Below are 7,499 nucleotides of genomic sequence, written 5' to 3'. Positions count from 1 at the left end.
CTGGAAGAACTGAGACTGATGTCAGAGAATTCATAAATATAATGCTTCTTGTATGTTGGTTCTATAGTCAGCACTCACTAATACAGGTTTTTATGTTAGTAAAATTAATTTATAGACCCTAGGTAGTCCCAGATCCTACTTCTTACACATAACATGTCATTTGGATAAATACCATGTAGTCTCAAACTTGAAGAGATCCTCCTGGTTCAACCTCCCAAGTGCTGGGGTTACAGGTGTGCACCACCATGTCCAGTTTACATGAGTACCAGCAGGTTTTGGTCTCAAAAGGAGAGGCTATAAACACTAAATGTGCAGCTCCTGAAAACATAGGTGTGGGGGGAGTGGTAAAACCCAAAACCTCAGGTTTTAAAAAGAGATTGAAACATACTAGCTGATGAAAGTAGAAAAGAAATTTGAAAGTAAGCATAGAAAGAAAATAATATGAAATAATATTGGGGCAACTTTTCTTCTGAGTTCCCAGAAGAAGTGCATACTAACTAAACTCAAGTTAGAAGACCAGCATGATTATAACTATTGAATTTAACTCTTGGCCTGAGGGTATAGCTCAATGGTAGACCATCTATTTAATATGCTCAAGGCTTTGGGTTTGATCTCTAACATGTACAGACAAACCAAAATCATAATAAACATTTAGGGCTAGTGAGATAGCTCAGTGGACTAAGCGCCTGTTTTGGCAAGCACAGAGGCCAGGATTTGATCCCAGTACCACATGCCATGCTGGCTCCACCCCCTGGCACACTGAGCCAGCAACCAAATCCAGGCCTGGTGGGGCATGCCTATAATTCCAGCACTAGGGAGACTAGAAACAGGAGGAGACCCTGTACAAAATACATTAATAATAATAATAATAACTTATTTATTTATTTAAATTTTTGAGACAAAGTCTTGCTATGTAGTTTAGGGTGGCATTGAATTCACTATGTAGTTCAAGCTGGCCTTGAACGTGAGATGATCTTCCTGCCTCAGCTTCCCAAGTGCTGGAATTATAAACATACATCTCATCTGGCTTATTGATTTAATTGAGTAGTTCTGGGAACTGAATCTAGAACCTTGTACCTGCTAGGGAAAAGTTTGCCACTGAGTTTACACAGTGGCATTTATTTCGGACAGTTTCTATAGGTTAGGAATTGAAGAATGGCAGCTTAGAGTTGTCTGACAGAAGCTCCTCCAGGAGGCTGCAGTTGAGATGTTACATGGGGCTGCGTCACCCCATTTTGCCAGTGAGGAAGCGTCTGCTTTGGGATGGCTCAGGCGAGTGACTGGCGGCCTCAGCTCCCTTTCTGTAGGTTTCCAGGGGACACCTTCCATATCTTCAGGATATGGGGCTGGCTTCCCTTAGATGACAAGAGAAGAAGTTGGAAGCAGTTTTGTCTTTTACTTTATTTTATTTATTTCTATTTTTTAATTTTTATTCTTTGCAGTACTGGGGATTGAACTCAGGACCCTGTGCTTGCTAGGCAAGCACTTATTCTACTGAGCTATCTCCCCAGCCCTTCTATTTTTTGAAATAGGGCTTTGCTAACTAGTCCAGACTAGCATATTTAGCTCAAAGAAAAAAGACTTCCATGGGGACATCTCTACATAGTTGAAGGAATATCCCATAGGCATAGGCTAATTCTCGAAGAGAGTTGAATAATAACTTAGATGAAGATGTATTAGATGACTCTTGGATTCCAGGCAATATTTAAGGGCTTAGGAAAAGAAAAAATAACCAAGACCTAAAGTTGGATCTCAAAAAATCAAGCCTCTTCTGTGGAAAAACATAAAACATTTTTATATAGGGTCAATATACTACTTAATATAATCACTGAAGTGTTCAACCAGGAAAGGAAGCACCATGTGGCTTAGCCTGATACATGGTTTTGAAGGCTGGTGTAGACCAGATGACTTTCACATTAGTTTGGGATTCTAGGAGTAGCCTATAACCTTCATGAACTTACAGGATGGCAGCAAGGAGAAGTGTTGGTTTAAATTAGATAATGTTCAGGTATTTCTTACACGTAGGTGTTACTGTACAATCTAAGAGGATACATATGGATTTTATAGATTTACTATATTTTGGAACAAACTATGAAACTATATATATATCATAAATTGACCTAGAAAAATGAAAACAGGATGATTTCATTTAGGTAGCCATCTATTTGATATTTATTTAGCACTAGTAATTATTTAGCACTCAATGCTAAACACTGTTGTAGATGGTGGGAAGACAGAACCTGAAGTCACCCAAATAGTCCCTGATTCAAGATCACATGGCACAGTGGTGAAGAAACACACTGTGTAAGTCTTGATCCTACTACTTCCTAGGGGTTTGACCTTGGCCAAAGTGCCTAACTTCCTTGTGCCTCAGTTTGTATAACATATAAAAGAGCAATGAAAATGATGCAGATGATGTAGGGGTGTTTTAAGGATTAAATGAGTTCATAGTACTGAGTATTTAGAACAGTTCCTGGGATGCTATATGTGGCATGGAAGCACTTACTTTTTCCCCAAATAAGTTCTACCCTTAAGACGCTCTCAGTCTCGTATAGATCATCTTCTTGCACTGCTCTTTAGTTGCTGCAGATGCATGGCACCCAAAGAGCCTCTCTGTTATTCCCCAATAGCTTTTGCATAGTGGTAGTGCTTGAACATTTCCTTAATCCTAGGGCACTGGAGCAGCAGAGTTATTTTCCATGATTTATACACAGGACACCCAAACTAGGTGATTGATTTTAGGTCATTTGTCCACTATTGGACTTGGGGATAAGATCATCTTAACTGAATTACATGAGCTGGAAGATGGAAAGAGTTGATTTACCACAAATCCTGGGACAGTGATGTCGATGTATGTGGTATACAAGAGTGGGGGCATGAAAGTGGGTGGGACTGCTGGGTTTCCACTTGGGAGGAGTTTCAGGCTTCTTACACAGGCCAACAACTTCCCACAACCTCTCTGGCCCCTTTTCAAATCTGGCTCTGCCTTCCTCTCTACAACCCAACCATACATCCTCTCTTCTGCCTCAGGGGCTCTAAACGTGCTATTCCTACTGTCTGGAACTTTCTCTTCTCTTCTGTCTTCTTCCTCACCTTTGCTTAGCTCATTAGTTTAAATGTGTTTTTCTCCAAAAACAAATTCTGAACTCTCAGAGTGAAGTAGATCTATGTACTACTCTCACAGTCTCCTAAACTTTTCCACAAGATGAATCACTCATCTAATAGTTATATATTTGTACAGGTATCTGTTATCTCTCCCCAGTGGACTTCATGCTCCATGAAGGCAGGGCCTGTGTTTTGTTTGCTTCTTTAGTGCTAAATCTCTAGTTTCTGGGACATGGGAATCATTGAGAGTATATTTGTTTAATGAATGAATGAGAAGGCAAATTAGGGATTATATGCTTAGTCCTCTTGGATGCGTTACAAAATAATGTTGGCTGTGTCTTAATCTGTTCAGGCATCTGTAACAAATGCTATAGACTGGATGGCTTGTCCATAGCGAACATTTGTTTCTCACAGTTCCACAGGCTAGGAAGGCCAACATCAAGGGCCTGGCAGATCTGCTGTTTGACAAGGGCCCACTTCCTTAAGTACAGACAGCATAAGCTGTCTGCTCTGTCCTTACCTAGTGGAAGGGGCAAATGAGCTCTCTGGGCCTCTTTTCCAGGGGCATGAATCCTACTCAGGAGGACTGTGTTCTCATGTGCTGATCAACTGTCTGAGCCCCCACCTCCTACTACCATCACCTTGGGAGCTTGTATTATAAGATACAAAATTTGTTCTGTTTTTGATATGTAAACATTCATTCCATTGTAGACTAGGTGGCTTAATAGTGGGTGTTTATTGCTTATAGTTCCACAGACTAGCAAACACCAATATTCCGGCCCATTTGGTTTGCCATGAGAACTCTCCTCAGCTTGCAATCAGCCATCTTGTTGCAATCTCTCAATGCATAAAAAGTAAGACAGCAAGCTCCTTGGGGTTTCTTCTTGAGGTCCTCACTATACTAGGGATCATACCTAAACCTAATTATTTTCCAAAGGCCCCATCTCTAAGGGACATTATATTGGGGATTAGATCATCAACATAGGAATCTGGAGGAAAATATAGCTCAGTCCATAGAACATGTGCTCTATCATCTGATCCTTGACAACCCCATGGTATAGGTTCAATGTGAGGATGAAGAAAAAGCAGTTTAAAAAGTTGAATCTGCCCAAGGCCAACCAGCTAGGTAGTGACGGAGCTTGGAGGTTGACAAATCTAGGAACTACTGTCTTATAGGAAGCTGAAAAATTACTGCCTCATGAAGCCCTTAAGGTATTATCCTGTTCAAGCCATTTAGTCTGGAGGTAAATGCAGAAGAGATTGAGGCTGGAGTGTGAAGGGAAGCTCAAATGGAGAGAAGTGTTTGTGGGGTACTTAGCTGGGCACAGGACTGCTCATGAATGTGGAGGTTTGAAAAAGTACTGGAAAACATGGTTTATCCGTAGGAGAGATTGGGGGAAGGAGTTATACAGTAAACTGGACCCTGGAAGGCTAGGAGTGGAGCTTGGGATTATGACGTCAAGTTTTATGGGGAAATCTTTGACTCATCTTTCCTCACCCTTTTGGCTTCATTCCCAGTTCACACACCTTTTATTTGGCCCTGACAGGTTTTTCAGAACAGGAAAAAGAAGAGAGAGAGAAAAAAAAGCAACCAGTGGGAGTCACAAAGAATTCTTTTGAATAGATCTTAGAATGGGAACATTACTCCCACATAGAGCCTGTGTTGAGATAAGGGTGAGGTTCTCACAGTCCTTGAGAACCTAGTGAATGCACAGTGTTCTGGAAATATGCCAGCAATGATATAGCTAAATTCAGATAATAACATTCATGGAACTACTGCTCTGAAGCAGGAACTACTGCTCTGTGGAAGGTTCTGGAGTCTTAAGCAACTGTGTGTGGCTTTCTCTGCCCTTGGGAAGTTGTCAGCTTTAGAATCTTAAATACTTAAGGCACCTGGCCACTGTTTCTATAGAAAGGTGAATTTTCAGCCACAGCACACTGGGCATGGTCATGGTGGGAACAGGCTGAACTTTCTCCCTCTTGGCCTCTTTCTTCCTTCTGTTTGCAGCCACTCCTTTGAGGACAGCACTACTCTCCTGTTTCCTGCCAAGAAGGAAATTCAGGAGCTTGTTCTATTCAGTATGTTGGCCATTAAATAGCCATCTGGGCATGTGAGTATCACATGGCATCTCTGATACTAACTACCAAGTTACATCTTCTGGCTTACCTTACTAGGGTCTCAGAAGAGTATCCATCTATCTAGATATGTATCTTTGTTTTGGGGAGGTTTTTTTTTTTTTTCTTTTTTGGTATTAAGTACATGGTTTACAGGGTCTCACTACACAGATCAGACTTGTAGTAATCCTTCCTGTTTTTCAGCATCCCAAGCGCTGGGATTACAGGAGCGTGCCACCATACCCAGTCTCAATCAAAGTCTCAGCATGTCCCAGGGGCAGGGCTGGTATGGCACACAGGGGATTGAACCCCGGCAGCTGCGTCTGCCTAAGCAGGTGCATTAATCCATTAAGCTATCTGGCTGGCCCATGTTTTGGGGATTTTTTTGAGGCAGGTTACCACTATGTAGTTCAGGTTAGTGTTGAACTCCCTAATGTAGCTCAGGCTGGCCTCAAACTGACAATCCTTCTGCCTCAACTTCCTAAGTGCTAGGATTATAGGCATGTGCCACCACACCTATTAAATGATATTATGTGTTTTGTAAATGACAAAACACTATATAATAAAAAATTGGGGTAATTCTCACAGATTCCACAAACTCAGGAGCCTTGATGATCCCCTATTGTCACTTTACATTTACTGTATGCCAGGCCCTTGTCTAAGCATATCATAGATATTAAGACATTTAATTGTGGCACAGCCCAGTGGTGCAGGTACTATTACTATTTTTCTTTTATGTTTGAGAAAGAAAGAGATTAAGTGACTTGTCCAGGGTCCTATAGTAAGGGGCAGAGCTGAGATTCTAAGCCAGGTACTCCCGTTGTAGAACACACCATTAACATCAGACAAAGTAACTTCCTGTATACTGCGCTGGTATATCCATTTCTCTGTCTCTGTCTCTTCTCTTTTTTAGGCAAGGATTCACTATACCTTTCACCCTGGCCTTGAACTCACTTTGTAGCACAGGCTGGATTTGCACTTGCAGTGATCTTCCTGCCTTACTCTCTCAGTGCTGGGATTACAGGTGTGGGCTAACACATCTGGCTCCAGAATACCCTTTGCGCACTTGACTGAGAGTTACAACCACTTACCTTAAGGATAGCTAAGTTGCTGCAAAGCAGAGACTGTACTTCATTCACACACACACACACACACACACACACACACACTTGCTCAGTGCCTTCCACATAATGGAGCTCAGTAAATATTTGCTGAATGAGTAAACAGCTCTGGGGAGGTATACTACTACGCATCAGCTACATCTAGTGTTTTTCCTTTCTCTTTTCTTGGTTAACCGCGTCTGTCTTCTTCAACTATTTCCAACAAGATGTTGTTTGACACTTCTAACTACGCTGTTCGGCCTCTTTTGTTCTTTTTTGTACTTCTTACAGCACTCTTTTCTACTGACATGGGGAAGACCCACGTAATGTGCACTTGGAAGATGTGAACACTGTATTTGCACTAGTCTCACTGATACTGGTCCAGGAGGACTAACCTTTTCTTCCCTGTGGCAGGTCCTCATTATCCAGAGCTCTCTCCTCAGGAGCCCAAGCCCGGCCCTGCCCGCTTTGTAGGCCTGGATAGGTTCTTGACTATAAAACCGAGGGTCCAAGATGACCCTTAGACCTTCATTAGGCACATAAGCAGAATCCATTAAGCCACTTGTCTTCTCTCCCTCCCTCTCTCTTCTTTTTTCTTTTTCTTCTCTCTTGGTCTCTCTCAGAAGAAACAGGTGAAAAGAAGCTCTCCTGGGTTTTAATGAAAGAAAATAGATTGTATTTGATGAGGAGATTGGGCAGGAGACTGCTTCTACGCTGGAATCCAGAGAATTTATCAGTTTTGCTTCACGCAGGTGAGATTTCTTGTAAGAAAATGAAAATATCAGCCTCATGGTCCTCATATTGTACTATTTTATGTAATAGTACATATTGTGCTGTTTTTAGGAAGAAAGCGAAGCTGTTTGAATTTGGAGATGTTTTGGGACCTCCTGTAATACAGTGGACAGGACTAGCTCTAGTGTCTTATTGGTGTCAAGTGGGAAAAGTACTGCCTCTGGTTCTCGTCATAAACTAAAACCGTGATTAGATTATTAACGCATGATGGGTTCTCTAATGATTTCAGCCAGGGCTTTTGTTTTCAGTTGTTTGTTTGGGGTAGGGATTACTTCGGGGAACTGTAAGTCCCGCTGTACCCTCCCAGCCGGGTTTGCGGAGTCTGAGGCCACAGCCTCCAACGCTCGCGCGCCGCCGCCGGGGAGGGGGCGGGGCCTGGGCGGCGGG

The sequence above is a fragment of the Octodon degus genome, unplaced genomic scaffold (genome assembly GCF_000260255.1).
Source record: "Octodon degus isolate 3935 unplaced genomic scaffold, OctDeg1.0 scaffold00019, whole genome shotgun sequence".
In the NCBI taxonomy this organism is placed as follows: domain Eukaryota; kingdom Metazoa; phylum Chordata; class Mammalia; order Rodentia; family Octodontidae; genus Octodon; species Octodon degus.
Note: the sequence above shows the minus strand (reverse complement) of the source record.